Source organism: Apodemus sylvaticus, chromosome 1 (genome assembly GCF_947179515.1).
Source record: "Apodemus sylvaticus chromosome 1, mApoSyl1.1, whole genome shotgun sequence".
Lineage (NCBI taxonomy): Eukaryota > Metazoa > Chordata > Mammalia > Rodentia > Muridae > Apodemus > Apodemus sylvaticus.
The window spans coordinates 167029850-167045321 of record NC_067472.1 but is presented as its reverse complement, the minus strand read 5'-3'; the positions used below and the strand labels follow the sequence as shown (position 1 = coordinate 167045321).

Below are 15472 nucleotides of genomic sequence, written 5' to 3'. Positions count from 1 at the left end.
GATATGATCAAATGTATTTAAATTTAAAATTGTTTTAAATAAAAATAATTGAAAGAAAGTTTGACAAGTTTATACAGTATCATATGCAATGTTTTGTCATAAAATTTCAAGCTCAATAGCATATTTTTACTTTTAATGATATATTTAAGTTTAGTACATTATTTTAAACATTCTATGTGTTTTATTGAATGAATATCTTCTAATTTATGCATCCATTTTCTAGTTTTAGCTTCTAGCCTTCTTCAGCTTTTCATAATTATTTACAATATCAACAAACATTACACTTTTTGTTAGTACAGTAAACTCTATTCATGGTATTCAAGAAATTAGGGGTCCCTATGTCTTCCTCTTCTTATAGGGTTCTGGGATGGAAACTGTGAGAGAGATGCTCAGTGTTGAAGCCTGAGTTGGGGCATGGACTTCTTAGGAGCCCAGAGCCTCTCTTTTCTTTCAAGTACATGTTAGGGATGGTGACTCATGGCTTCTTTCACTCTGGAGACCATGTAGGCCATGAGCTCCAACACCTTGTTGCTATATCCATATTAATTGTCATAACGGACAATGACCATTACAAACTCATCACTGAGAACAATGCTAGCCCCAACATCAAAGATAGAAGGTGAGTATCATGGCTAAAGTTGCAGGACACAAATTGATCCTCATTGTAGCCATTATGTCCTTTATTAAGGGCCCTGGTGCATGGTTCACCATTATCTTGATGTCACCATTCTTGGAAGCTTTCTCCAGGCAGTATGTGAGACCCACCTCAGACACACTGGGGGTAGGCACATGGATACCCATGACAGTGAGCTTCCCATTCAGTTCTCAGATGACCATTCCAGAAATCCCTGGTGGCACCTGTGGCTGTAGGGATGATGTTCTTGGTATCCCCATGGCTATCATTTCACAACTCCCCAGAGGGATCATTCATAGATGAAAACTGTTGACAGTTATGGCATGGAGTGTTTCCACAATGCCAAAGTGGCCAGTGTAACCAAGCAGTTGGTGTTGCAGAAGGCATTGCTGACATTCTTCATTGAATTATTATGTTTCTCATGGTTCACACCCATCACAAACATGAGGGCATCAGCAGAAGGGGCAGAGATGATGACCCTTTGGAATTTACCTTTCAAGTAGGCCCTGGCCTTCTCCATGGTGGTGAAAACAATGTTACTCCACAACATACTTGGCACCAGCCTCACCCCATTTGATGTTGGTGGGATCTTGCTTCTGGAGATAGTGATGTCCTTCACATTGATAACCAGCTTCCCTTTCTCATCCTTGATGGTTCCATTGAACTTGCCATAGGTAGAATCATACCGGAATATGTAGACTATATAGTCGAGGTCAATGAAGGGGTCATTGATGGCAGTTATATATCCTTTCCTAGACATTAAGGAAGCCCTGGTAACTAGCGACCCAACTCAGTTAAATTGGGTCTCAAAGACAAGACTGGCACTGCAGGGGAAGATGCAGCTCTCTCTGGAATGGAGAAGAGCAAAGAGTCAAACTTTTAACTTTTTTGTGTTTATCTGATAGTTTCTGAAGCTAGATATGAATATTTTCAGATTTCTTAATTATCTTCAAACCAAATAGCTAGAAAACTGATCACTACAATTATCACAGTAGCTATTTCTAGTACCAGAGAAGATTTTGAGATTGGGCTATTTTCTTACATCTGTGTTGAAAAATATTTTCCATTCAATTTTTTGTTACTCTGACAAGACTGAAATCATAACTGCAATAAATAAATGACCCTTCATTTAAGCATTAAAAATATTCTGTACATGTCACCACATCCTAATCTCACTCTCTATTTTTATCTTTAGTATCTCTAAATACAAACTAACCTTTGTTTTTAATGTGTCTTCATGAAATTGATCTTCAGACTTTGCTGAGGAAAGGCAAAATTCCACAGACAGACCACATGGGGTAGAGGTAGGTGTAAGTGTAAGTGGTAAGCTTAAGCTAATGTTAAGGGTGAAATTATAAGTAAGGGTAAGTATAAGGATAAGTATAAGGGTAAGGATTAGGGTTAGGGCAAGGGTAATGGTTAAGTTTATGTTTAGGACATGGGTAGGGTTTGGAGTTGGGGTAGGGGTAGGAATAAGGTTAGGATAAGCGTAAAAAGTATAAAGGTAGGGTTTGGGGTATAGGTATGGATAGGGATAGGAATAGGTGTAGGGTTATTTATTTCTCTTATGAAATCTAATCTTTATGTTCTTTTTAAAAATATTTTTTCATTGATTATATTCTTCATTTACATTTCAAATGCTAAAACCTTTCCTGGTTCAACCCCTTCCAGAAAACCCCCAACCCATCCTCATCCCCTGCCTCTGAGAAGATGCCCCTCTGCCAAAACCACTCTTACCACCCCCTCCATTTTCCCATGCTGGGGCATCTATCCAGCCTTCATAGGACCAAGGACCTCTCCTCTCACCAATGCCCAGCAAGGCATTCCTTCTCCACAATTGCAGCTGGAGCCATGTGTATCCATTAGTTGATGACTTAATCCCTGGGAGCCCTGGGTGGTCTTGTTGTATGAAATCATAGTTCTTCCCATGGGTCTGAAAACCCCTTCAGGTCCTCCAGTCCTCCCTCCAACTCCTTTATTGGAGACCTCGTGCTCTGTCCAGTGGTTGGCTGCTAGCATCTGCATCTGTATCTTTAAGGCTCTGGCAGGGCCCCTCAGGAGACAGCCATAACAGGCTCCTTTCTGCAAGCACTTCTTCTCATCCATAGTAGTGTCAGGGTTTGGTGACTGTTTATAGGATGAATTCCCAGGTAGGACAGTCCTTGGGTGGCTTTTACTTCAGTCTCTGCCCTACACTTTGTCTCCACAATTGCTCCTGTGAGTATTTTGTTCCCTTTCTCAGAAAAACTGAAGCACCCACACTTTGGTCTTCCTTCTTCTTGAGTTTCCTGTGCTGTGTGTTGTATCTTGTTTATTCTGAGCTTTTGGACTACTATCTACTTATCAGTGAGTGTATACATTGTCCTTTTGTGATTGGGTTACCTCACTCTGGATGACACTTTCTAGTTCCATCCATTTGCCTAAGAATTTCATGAATTCATTGTTTTTAATAGGTGACTAGAGTTCATTCTGTAATTATACCACATTTTCTTTATCCATTCCTCTGTTGAAGGAAGTTTGGATTTTTTCCAGCTGCTGGCAATTATAAATAAGGTTGCTATTATCATAATGTTGCATATGTCCTTATTAGATGGTGGAGCATTTTCTGGGTATATGCCTAGGAGTGGTATAGCAGGGTCTTCAGGTAGTAATATTTTTTTCTAATTTTCTGAGGAACCACCAAACTTATTCCCATAGTGGTTGTACCAGCCTGCAATCCTACCAGTAATGGAGAAGTGTTCCTCTTTCTCCACATTCTCCCCAGCATCTGCTGTCACCTGAGTTTTTCATCTTAGCGATTCATACTGGTATGAGGTGGAATCTCAGGGTTGCTTGATTTGCATTTCCTTGATAACTAAGCATGATGAACATTTCTTTAGGTGCTTCAGAGCCATTTTGAGTTTCCTCAGTGGAGAATTCTTTGTTTAGCTTGTACCCCATTTTTAATAGGGTTATTTGACTCTCTGGAGTTTAACTATTTAAGTTCTTTCTATATGCTTGATATTAGCCATCTATAGAGTGTAGGCTTGGTAAAGATCTATTCCCAATCTGTTGGTTGCCGTTTTGTCCTATCGACAGTATCCTTTCCCTTATAGAAGCTTTGCAGTTGATTCCCATTTGCTGATTCTTGTTCTTAGGGCATAAGCCATTGTTATTGTGTTCAGGAAAATTTTCCTCTGTGCTCATATGTTCAAGGTTCTTGTCCACTTTCTCCTCTATAAGCTTCAGTGGTTTTATGTGAAGGTCCTTGATCCACTTGAACTTGAGGTTTTACAAGGATATAAGAATGGGTAGATTTGCATTTTTCTACACATTGTCCTCCAGTTGGTCCAGCACCATTTGTTAAAAATGCTGACTTTTTTCCACTGGATGATTTTAGGTCCTTAGTCAAATATTAAGTGACCTTAGGTGTGTGGGTTTATTTCTGAGTCTTCAATTCTTTTCCAATGATTATTCTGCCAATCTCTGTACCAATACCATGCAGTTTTATCACTATTGCTCTGTAGTAGAGCTTGATGTCAGGGATGGTGATTGCCCCAGAAGTTCTTTTGTTGTGGAAAATAGTCTTAGTTTTCCTGGGTTTCTTGGTTATTCCAAATGAATTTGCAGATTGCTCTTTCTAACTGTGTGAATAATTGATTTGGAATTTTGATGGGGATTGCATTGAATTTGTAGATTACTTTTGGCAAGATGACCATTTTTATTATATTGATCCTGCCAATCCATGAGCATGGGGTCTTTCTATCTTCTGAGATCTTTGATTTCTTTCTTCAGAGGCTTGAAGCTCTTGTAATACAGATCTTTCACTTGCTTGGTTAGAGTCACACCAAGGTATGTAATATTATTTGTGACCATTGTGAAGAGTGTTGTTCCCCTAATTTCTTTCTCAGCTTGTTTATTCTTTGAGTAGAGGAAAGCTACTAATTTGTTGGCGTTAATTTTATATCCAGCCACTATGCTGAAGTTGTTTATCAGTTTTAGGAGTTCTCTGGTCGAATTTTTGTTGTCACTTCAGTATACTACCATATCATCTGCAAATAGTGAAATTTTGACTTCTTCCTTTCCAATTTGTATACCTTTGACCTCCTTTTGTTGTCTAACTCCTCTAGCTAGAACTTCAAGTACTATATTGAATAGATAGGGAGAGAATGGGCAGCCTTGCTGGTCCCCAATTTTAGTGGGATTGCTTCAAGTTTTTTTCCCATTCAGTTTGATATTGGCTACTTGTTTACTGTATATTGCTTTCACTATGTTTAGGTATGGGCCTCGACTTCCTGATCTCTCTCAAGGGATGATGAATTTTACAAAATGCTTTTTTTAGCATCTAATGAAATGATCATGTTGGGTTTTTTTCTTTGAATTTGTTTATGTACTAGATTACATTGATGGATTTCTATATATTGAACCATCTCTGCATCCATGGGATGAAGCCTACTTGATCATGGTGAATGACTGTTTTGATATATTTTGGATTCAGTTGGCAAGAATTTTATTGAGTATTTTGGCATCAACATGCATAAGGGAAATTGTTCTGACATTCTCTTTCCTTGTTTGGTTTAGGTATAAGCGTTATTGTGGCTTCCTAGAAGGAACTGGGTAATATTCCTTGTGTTTCTATTTTGTGAAAAAGTTTGAAAAGTATTAGTTTTAGGTCTTCTTTGAAGATCTGATAGAATTCCACACTAAACCCATCTGGTCCTGGGTTTTGTTTGGTTTTGAGATTGTTATTGACTGCTTCTGTTTCTTCAGGACTTATGGGACTATTTAGATGGTTTTTCTGATCTTGTATTAATATGGGCACCTGGTATCTATCTAGAAAATTGTCCTTTTTGTCCAGATTTTCCAATTTTGTTGAGCTTTTGTAGTAGGATCTGATGATTTTTTTTGAATATTCATTTTCTTATGTCATATCTCCCCTTTCATTTATGATTTTATTAATTTGGATAGTACCTCTGTACCCTCTGGTTAGTTTGGCTTAGGGTTTATTTATCTTGCTGATTTTCTCAAAGAACCAGCTCCTGATTTTGTTGTTTCTTTGTATAGTTCTTTTTGTTTCTATTTAGCTGATTTTGGCCCTAAGTTTGATTATTTCCCGCAATCAACTCCTCTTGGCTGTATTTGCTTTTTTTTGTACTAGGGCTTTCTGGTGTGTTGTCAAGCTACTTGTGTAAGCTCTCTCCATTTTCTTTTTGGAGGCATTTAACGCTATGAATTTTCCTCGTTTTTTTTTTTTTTTTTTTTTTTTTTTTTTTTTTGGGATTTAGTTTTTTAGAGACAGGGTTTCTCTGAATAGCCCTGGCTGTCCTGGAACTCACTCTGTAAAGGAGGCTGGCCTTGAACTCAGAAATCCACCTGCCTCTGCCTCCCAGAGAGCTGGGATTACAGGTGTGCACCACCACCACCCAGCCTTTATGAGTTCTCCTCTTAGCATTGCTTTCATTGTGTCCCATACGTTTTGGTATGATGTGTCTTCATTTTCATTAAATTATAAAACGTCTTTAATTTCTTTCTTTATTTCTTCCTTGACCAAGTTATCATTAAGTAGAACATTGTTAAAGGTCCATGTATATGTGTTTTTTCTGTTGTTTTTGTTTGAACTTAAGACCAGCCTCAGACTGGGGTGATCTGGTAAGGAGCATGGAATTATTTCAATATTCCTGTGCCTGTGGAGGGCTGTTTGGTGACCAGTTATATGGTCAATTTTGCAGAGGGTACCATAAGGTGCTGAAAAGTAGGTATATCCTTTTGATTTAGGATGCAATGTTCTATAATTGTCTGTTAGATCCTTTTGGTCCATAACTTCTGTTAGTTTCAATGTGTCTCATTTTAGTTTCTGTTTCCATGATTTTTCCATTGCTGAGAATGGGGTGTTGAAGTCTCCCACTATTATTGTGTGGGGTGCAATGTGTGATTTGAGCTTTAGAAAAGTTTCTTTTATGAATGTGGGTACCCTTCCATTTGGAGCTTAGATGTTCAGAATTGACAGTTCATCTTGGTAGATTTTTCCTTTGACCAGTATGAAGTGTCTCTCCTTATATTTTAACAACTTTTGGTTGAAAGTCCATTTTATTCGATATAATAATGGCCACTCCTGCTTTTTTTCTTGGGACCATTTTCTTGGAAAATTGTTTTCCAACCTTTGACTCTGAGGTAGTGACTGTCTTTGTCACTGAGGTGGGTGTTTTGTATGCAGCAAAATATTGGGTCCTGTTTATGTCTCCAGTCTGTTAGTCTTTGTCTTTTTTACTGGGGAATTGAGTCCATTGATATTAAGAGATATTAAAGAAAAGTGATTGTTACTTCCTATTATTTTTGTTGTTAGAGTAGGAATTCTCTTTGTGTGGCTATATTCTTTTGGGTTTGTTGAAAGGAGATTATTTCTTGTTTTCTCTAGGGTGTAGTTTCCATTCTTGAGTTGGAGTTTTCCTTCTATTATCCTTTTTAGGGCTGGATTTATAGTAAGATATTGTATACATTTGGTTTTGTCATGGAATATCTTGTTTTGTCTGTCAATGGTAACTGAGAGATTTGCTGGGTATAGTAGCCTGGGCTGACATTTATGCTCTTTTAGGGTCTGTATGACATCTGCTCAGGATCTTCTAGCTTTCTTAGTTTCTGGTGAGAAGTCTGGTGTAATTCTGATAGGTCTGCCTTTATATGTTACTTGACCTTTCCCCTTTACTACTTTTAATATTCTTTCTTTGTTTAGTGCATTTGGTGTTTTGATTGTTATGTGATGGGAGGGGTTTCTCTTCTTGTTCTTTCTGTTTGGAGTTCTGCAGGCTTCTTGTATATTCATGGACATCTCTTTAGCTTAGGGAAATTTCCTTCTATAATTTTTTGAAGATATTTATTGATCTTTTAAGTTGTAAATCCTCGCTTTCTTTAATACCCATAATCCTTAGGTTTGGTCTTCTCATTGTGTCCTGGATTTTCTGGATGTTTTGGGTTACAAATCTTTTGCATTTTGCATTTTCTTTCACTGTTGAATCAATGTTTTCTATTGTATCTTCAGTACCTGAGATTCTCTCTTCTTTCTCTTGTAATTTGTTGTTGATAACTCCAATTTCTTTCCAAGGTTTTCTATCTCCAGAGTTGTCTCCCTTTGTGATTTCTTTATTGTTTCTACTTTCATTTTTAGATCCTGGATGGTTTTGTTCAGTTCCTTCACTTGTTTGCTTGTGTTTTCCTGTAATTCTTTAAGGATTTTGTGTGTGTGTGTGTGTGTGTGTGTGTGTGTGTTTCCTCTTTAAGGACTTCTACCTGTTGACTCATGTTCTCTTGTATTTCTTTCTTTTTATTCTATTTTATTTTTTATTTTTTTTTATTCGATATATTTTTTTATTTACATTTCAAATGATTTCCCCTTTCCTAGTCCCCCCACTCCCAAAAAGTCCCATAAGCCCCCTTCTCTCCCCCTGTCCTCCCACCCACCCCTTCCCCCTTCCCCGTTCTGGTTTTGCTGAATACTGCTTCATTGAGACTTTCCAGAACAAGGGGCCACTCTTCCTTTCTTCTTGTACCTCATTTGATGTGTAGATTATGTTTTGGGTAATCCAGGTTTCTAGGTTAATAACCACTTATTAGTGAGTGCATACCATGATTCATCTTTTGAGTCTGGGTTACCTCACTTAGTATGATGTTCTCTAGGTCCATCCATTTGCCTAAGATTTTCATGAATTCATTGTTTCTAATGGCTGAATAGTACTCCATTGTGTAGATATACCACATTTTTTGCAACCACTCTTCTGTTGAGGGATACCTGGGTTCTTTCCAGCATCTGGCAATTATAAATAGGGCTGCTATGAACATAGTAGAGCATGTATCCTTATTACATGGTGGGGAATTCTCTGGGTATATGCCCAGGAGTGGTATAGCAGGATCTTCTGGAAGTGAGGTGCCCAGTTTTCGGAGGAACCGCCAGACTGATTTCCAGAGTGGCTTTAACAATTTGCAACCCCACCAGCAGTGGAGAAGTGTTCCTCTTTCTCCACATCCTTTCCAACACCTGCTGTCTCCTGAATTTTTAATCTTAGCCATTCTGACTGGTGTAAGGTGAAATCTTAGGGTTGTTTTGATTTGCATTTCCCTGATGACTAAAGAAGTTGAGCATTTTTTAAGATGCTTCTCTGCCATCCGAAGTTCTTCAGGTGAGAATTCTTTGTTTAACTCTACCTCATTTTTTAATAGGGTTATCTGGTTTTCTGGGGTCTAACTTCTTGAGTTCTTTGTATATATTGGATGTTAGCCCTCTATCTGATGTAGGTTTGGTGAAGATCTTCTCCCAATTTGCTGGTTGCCGATTTGTCCTTTTGATGGTGTCCTTTGCTTTACAGAAACTTTGTAATTTTATGAGGTCTCATTTGTCAATTCTTGATCTTAGAGCATAAGCTATTGGTGTTCTGTTTAGGAACTTTTCCCCTGTACCGATGTCCTCAAGGGCCTTCCCCAGTTTCTTTTCTATTAGCTTCAGAGTGTCTGGCTTTATGTGGAGGTCCTTGATCCATTTGGATTTGAGCTTAGTACAAGGAGACAAGGATGGATTAATTTGCATTCTTCTGCATGCTGACCTCCAGTTGAACCAGCACCATTTTTTGAAAAGGTTATCTTTTTTCCATTGGATGTTTTCAGCCCCTTTGTTGAGGATCAAGTGGCCATAGGTGTGTGGGTTCATTTCTGGATCTTCAATCCTGTTCCATTGATCCTCCTGCCTGTCACTGTACCAATACCATGCAGTTTTTAACACTATTGATCGGTAGGTAGTATTGCTTGAGGTCAGGGATACTGATTTCCCCAGAATTTCTTTTGTTGTTGAGAATGGTTTTAGCTATCCTGGATGTTTTGTTATTCCAGATGAATTTGAGAATTGCTCTTTCTAACTCTATGAAGAATTGCGTTGGGATTTTGATGGGTATTGCGTTGATTTGCATATTGCTTTTGGCAAAATGGCCATTTTAACTATATTAATCCTGCCAATCCACGAGCATGGGAGGTTTTTTACAGTTTTTGAGGTCTTCTTCCATTGGAATGTATTTTAATGCAGCATTATGTGTAGACAGACTGTATGAAATCTCATTTTCATATGGAATATATGTAAAAGTGTCAATACATGTAGAAAGCCTACATTACATATTATTGGTTACTAAATATTTGTGGTAAATGAAAATGGGAAAATATCAAAAATGAGAAGTATAGGCAAGATGAGATAATAAATTACAACACAAGCTCTTTATTTGGTAATAGTATATTATATTCTGTAATTTTCCTAAAGTAGTAGCTTTTGCTAAGTGTAGAAAAAATGGTAGATGACATACTCTTTTAATTTTCACCATCAATTTTACATTGAAGCACAAATATGAAGAGTACTGACTTCAAGGCAGTTATGACTACAGGAACAGTGAGCATTCACAGAAGCAAGGAAGTATTTTACATCTTAATTGTTTTGGAGTCAACTACTTATATTTATTCAAGCATATTTGCTGAACTATGAGTTTGTTTAATCTGTACATATCATTTTTCTTAATTATACTTTAAATTATTAAATACAGCAACATTTAAAATTGACATTACCTTATAGATAGCATCACCTTACTCAGTGTATTATCTAAGCTTTACTGCAAATCTCCTGATTTCATTTTTCTTTATAGATGAATGGCATTTGATTGTATATGTACCACATGTTCATTTTCCAGTCATCTGTTGAAGACCCTTGCATTGTTTTCACTTCCCTGCTATTGTGAAAAATGTGACAATGAGCACTGTTGAACAAATATCTGTGGAATAGAATGTTCAGTTCTCTAGTCATATGCTAGTGAGTAGTATAATTGAGTCATGTGACAGATAAGGTTTTAGTCCTTTGAAGATTCTCCATCCTGTTTTCCAGAGTGGCTACCTAATAAGAGTAATGGGTATCTGCTTTCTCAACAACCTTGATGGAGTTTGTTGTCAGTTGTTTTCTTGATTTCAGGCATGCTGTCTAGGATAACGTGAAATATCAAAGTTTTTTTAATTTGCATTTTTTCAATTGGTAAGTCTGATAAAAGACTTTTCAAGATTGTAGTAGTATTTTTAATTTATTCTCCTGAGAACTAACTTCCTGTTTATATCCAAGGCCCATTTTTGAAATGGTAATTTGGTTCTTGAATTCTTTGCTTTTGGAATTCTTTATATATTCTGAGTTTTATTCTTTGTCAGATATATAAGTACCAGAGTTCATTTCCCATTCTGTTTGATTCTTCTTTACTTGGCCGATTGTTTCTTATCCATGAAGAAGTATTTTGGTTTTATGGAGTCGTGTCCAGAAAGACAAATGCCACATAATCTCTTTTATCTGTAGTTACCAGTTTTAAATCATCAGATGTACATATGCAACATGTAACAAACCAGAAAAATATAAAGGAACCATATGCTGTGGACTTGGGAAGGAATAGCAGGATATAGATAATATGAAGTGGGAAATAGAATAATATATATTATACATGTATACGCACACACATATCTTCATATACACTTATCTTAAATGAAGTTAAGCCACTTGGGTTGACAAAAATCCTCCCAAGAATGAGTTCCAGGTATGAGAAGTCTCTCTTTGAATGATTAGCCAGGGCACTTCCTGTGATTATCAAAGCAATATAGATTGTAGATGTAACCCTCAGCTGAAGGTCGATCCCACTGATGAAGACACTTCACATTTAGGACAAAGGACTTAGATTATTCAAGCTTGATCTGATCTCTTTCCTTCAGTCTGGCTTCTATAGTTCTAGAAAATACTATGCGACCTGTCAAGGGAAGGAAGTAAGAAAATCATCCTACCAAGCTTCAATGCCCTTGAATTATGACAACTACTATAATGGCAATATATCTATGAAGATATAAACAGTGTCACATTTCAGGGGCAACCAACATCTCTCTAATTGGATTCAAAGCTCAGTCAACAAGAGGAAAATCATGTCTAGTACTAGCTTCCTGGGGATAGTGATGCTATGGACTTTCAAAAATAATCTACTACTGTCACTTTGTTAGACCATCAGACTTCCTTACTACACTCTAAATCTTCTTCTTATACCATAGCTAAATGTAGCTACCACTGCTAATTAAAAAAGCTACTCTTTATACTTAATGGAGACCATCATGCAAAAACACAGCTGGATACAATACAGAGATCAACAGATTGTAGTTATCCCAGCCCAATGAACATATTTCCATCACAGCTTCTGCATCTAGGACTCAAGGAACATCATGGAAGAGGTTACAGAAAGATTGTAAGAGTCAAAATATCAGGAAGTTGACCGTGCAGCTGTCTCTCCTAGGAATGGCTGTGTAAACAAGATGGGGACAATGGCAATAGCAATAGACATGTCACCGTGAAAAGAGGAAATTTTTACAGAGTCCCAGCCCTAGAAAAGAAATACAGGCAACCAATGACTACTGTGAAAAGGAGATTTAACTTCTCCCAGGGTTGAGTTCCCTTATTGATTTTCAAATGCAGAATGGTGAACCTTGAAATATACAAAAAACAACAAAAACACACTCAGCATGTATATTTGCATATGTATATGCTATATAGTATGTGTATGTATAACACTATTAATGAAAAATGAAGAAGATATTTATTTAGGAGGGGAGACAAAGAAAGGGCTTAAGGGATGGTAGCTGGAAGGGCTAGAGGGAGGAAAGGGAAAGGAGGCAGTGCTGTCATTTTATTTCAAACAAAATGTTTTGAAAAGAAAATATATAAACATGCATAATTCAAGGTATGGATGCTACACACTCCTTGGAGTAATGTACATTTATTTGAGGGAAGTTCAATTCCAAGAGAAAATAAGTTCAATGATACTCACTGAATTTTTTTCATGAGGGATTAGACAGTCATAGATAGAGAATCAGGACAAAGACAAGGGAAGAAGAGGGAAAACATGACCACAGAATGTTATCTTTCTTAAAGTTAGAGGGATACAGTGAGGCCCATATATGGTAACTATAGGATACTCCAGTCAGTTTATATGTAATAAGCCCCATTTATCCCAATTTCTATAAAATGCTTATTTTCTGTACCAATTAATAAAGATTGTGAAACTTGCCTATATAGATAAAGGCAAAATTGACTCTCAGAGAAACTATGTCTGATCAAGGACTCTCTCAACTCCTGCACCAGACTATTTCCAGTTTCCAGGATTTGTGAATAACCCCTCTCTCCACTCTCCTCTTCGGGAGTGTCATGCAAGGCTCTCTGTAGAAGTAATTTCAGAGTCTGTCATTGAATCTTCAGTGCCTAATGGAGACAACAAGGAAGTAAATGATGGGATTGGCAAAGCTGTTAAGACAGGGAAGGAGTGCTACAATTTCATGAACATTGTTAGAGAAAATGTTTCGAAAATCTATAATTCATAACAAGAGGAACCAATAGATCCCAAAAGGCAGACCAAAGAATTAGGAGACCACTAGTGTGAGAACAATGGTCACATAGAACCTGGTCACAGGAATCCTGTGTGATCCATGGATGATCTTGACTAACAGGGCCAGGCTGGACAAAGAAAGAACCACAGATAATATTATTATAAATGCAACAAGTAATACAGAAATAATAATCATAATTACTGAACAGAAGGCCACAGCCCTGCCCTACCAGGAGGCTTAACAGTAGAGAGAAAGTCCAGAGCATAGCACACATGATGACTGATGTGTTTCTTGGCAGTGATACCAGATGGGCCACACAACAGATAGGCAGCACTCAATATTAATAACTGAAATTATACACAAACCTGCCAGGTAAGCAAACATTAATACAGTGAGAAGAAAGTAAAAGTTTCTGATACTTAACTGAAGGACATACTCCAGGAAATACACAATCTGAGTTCAAAGTTGCAAGAAATCAGCACCAGCCAGGTTGAGAACATAGACAGAGAAAGCATTCCTATTCATACAGAAGGCCATAGCACTATGGCATTTCCTGCCAGCCCAACCACAGAAATGATGATAGTAAGAATATCCAGGGTACTGAGCTTGATGACACAGGGTAAGCTTTCAGTGTTGTAATTTTCATTATCTACTGGGTTGTTAATGTTCCAGGTTGGGGCGGATGAATCAATGCTTAGGAATTTTACACTGATGTTCCTACAAAGAAATAGAGATATGAATCCATGATAGTCTCTGTCAGGACCTTGTGACTATGTAGGAATGTCTGGCTCAGGTCCATAAGGAAGGAAAATAGGATGACAACGATTAAATAATTTACCAACCTTCCAAAAGTTCTAGAAACTTCTTTATTCTTCAGAGTGGTATTATATGGGGCAGTTGGTCATCCCAGTCCAGTTGCTAAGAATTTAAGTTAATGTTACAAAGAGACAGACCTCTGAAACCAATGTTGTTTCTGTTCTAGGGCTGAGATTTTATTTCAGGTGTAGTAAAATGAAAACTGTTGGCACAAGCCATATCTTCCCTCAGTCACTGAAAAGGATATATCAAATGGACAAAATGGAATTGTGAATGAGAGTCATGAAAGGAATCATACTTGTTATGAAGACTTATAGGTGATCAGCCCTGTTTCTTATGCTAGAAAGGTTTGGTCCTCATTTCAAATTTTGAAAACTAGAAAGCCAAGAAGCCTTGAGAGGCATTAAGCACTTTTCTGTTGTTATTATGTAACCAGAAATTCAAGGGTTGCTAAAAACTGGAGTAAATGTTCTGGTTGTGACTTGTACCTACATGCAAATGCACATGTCTCTGGCAAGAGAATTGTAGGCTGTACTGCAGAGAAAATCAGAGTACCACCACTTGGGAATAGTATCCCAATCCCTGAGAAGAGCTGTGAGATCTCTAAATGGATGCAAACAGTCTGGAAAAGAAAGCAGTGTAGCTGGGCAGGTAGCATCGTTTAGCACTTTCTCTCCACTCCACTTCCCCATACAAACATCCTTGATAGGCTTCTCTTTCTCATCCATAAAGCCATAGAGACATTTGGAGAAAATATGAACTACCCTGGTATTTCCCTTTCATTTCTACACTGACCATCTGGGTAGAATGAGGGCAGTTCCTGTACTTGCAGTAACTTAGCCTGAACAGTATCCTGTATAGTATAGAGACATTTCTTTCATAGGATCCTTCACAGGTTTTATCATTCTAGTACATAATAGTTCATACAAGAACTGTAGAACATATATCCTTTTCTGCAACCTACAGAAAAATTTCTGCATATTTCTTTATGTCATAATGATGACATTCCATTTTGCCCATTTGATATACCCTTTTCAGTGACTGAGGGAAGATATGGATTGTGTCAACAGCTTTCGTTTTCCTACACCTGAAATGAAATCTCTGCCCTAGAACAGAAACAACGTTGGTTTCAGAGTTCTGTCTCTTTGTAACATTACCTTAAATGCTTAGCAACTGAACAATTTTATGTTCAAAAGCATAAGAGAAATGTTTTGTATAATATCAGTTCACAATAGGATAATATTAGAAGGGACAGACAAATCAATAAGTATGAAAACTACCATGATAAGAAGATGGAACAATCAGTGGATAATGAAAAGATGACATGAAAGTAGAAAATAGACTGGTTGGGAGGAGGAAGATGGTCAACAAGATTTAGCCAGGGCTTGAGAGAGGGTAACATTGGGTGAATATGATCACAATGAATTGTGTACATGCATGGAGCTGAAAAAAACTGACCATAACACAGATGAGTTGTACTCACAGTGTTCTAGTCAATGTTATTCCAAGATGCAAGGATAGATTATCATGGAAAAAAGGAATAAATAAATGTAATAAAGAACACAAATATCAAGGAAACACAGATCATTTCAAAAGATGTAGCAAATGATGTCACAAGATTGAATG

At 37.4% G+C, this 15472-nt stretch overlaps 2 pseudogenes; both read right to left on the bottom strand.

The window, feature by feature from the left end:
* Positions 1 to 461: 461 nt before the first annotated feature.
* On the bottom strand, positions 462 to 3424 carry LOC127691609 (glyceraldehyde-3-phosphate dehydrogenase-like; annotated as a pseudogene).
* Positions 3425 to 11910: 8486 nt separating this feature from the next.
* Positions 11911 to 14857, bottom strand: LOC127691539 (mas-related G-protein coupled receptor member B4-like; annotated as a pseudogene).
* Between the last annotated feature and the right edge of the window lie 615 nt (positions 14858 to 15472).